Consider the following 628-nt stretch of genomic DNA (forward strand, 5'->3'; position numbering starts at 1 on the left):
GGTCCAGGCATGGGCTAGGTGTGGTGGCTCATGCCTGTAATGCCAGCACTTTGGGAGGCTGAGGCAGGAGATTTTCTTGAGCCCAGGAGTTCAAGACCAGCCTGGGCAACATGTTGGAAGCCCATCTCTACAAAATATACAAAAATTAGTCAGGTATGGTGGTGTGCACCTGTAGTCCCAGCTACTTGGGAGGCTGAGGTTGGAGGAGCCCTTGAGCCCAAGAAGCAGAGGTTGCAGTGAACACGGATCACACTGCTGCATTTCAGCCTGGGCAACAGAGCCAGATCCCGTCTTAAAAAAAAAAAAAAATAGTCCAGGCACAGTGGCTCATGTCTGTAATCTCAGCACTTCAGGAGGCTGAGGCGGGCAGATCATGAGGTCAAGATCCTGGCCAACATGGTGAAACCCTGTCTCTAAAATACAAAAATTAGCTGGGCGTGATGGCGCGCGCCTATAGTCCCAGCTACTCAGGAGCCTGAGGCAGGAGAATCGCTTGAACCCGGGAATTGGAAGGTGCAGTGAGCCGAGATCTTGCCACGGCACTCCAGCCTGGCCGCAGAGCTGAGTGTCTCAAAAAAAAAAAAAAAAAAAAAAAAAAAAAAAAAAAAAGTCCAGGCATAACCTTGGA

This window comes from Cebus imitator, unplaced genomic scaffold (genome assembly GCF_001604975.1).
Source record: "Cebus imitator isolate Cc_AM_T3 unplaced genomic scaffold, Cebus_imitator-1.0 Scaffold8, whole genome shotgun sequence".
Lineage (NCBI taxonomy): Eukaryota > Metazoa > Chordata > Mammalia > Primates > Cebidae > Cebus > Cebus imitator.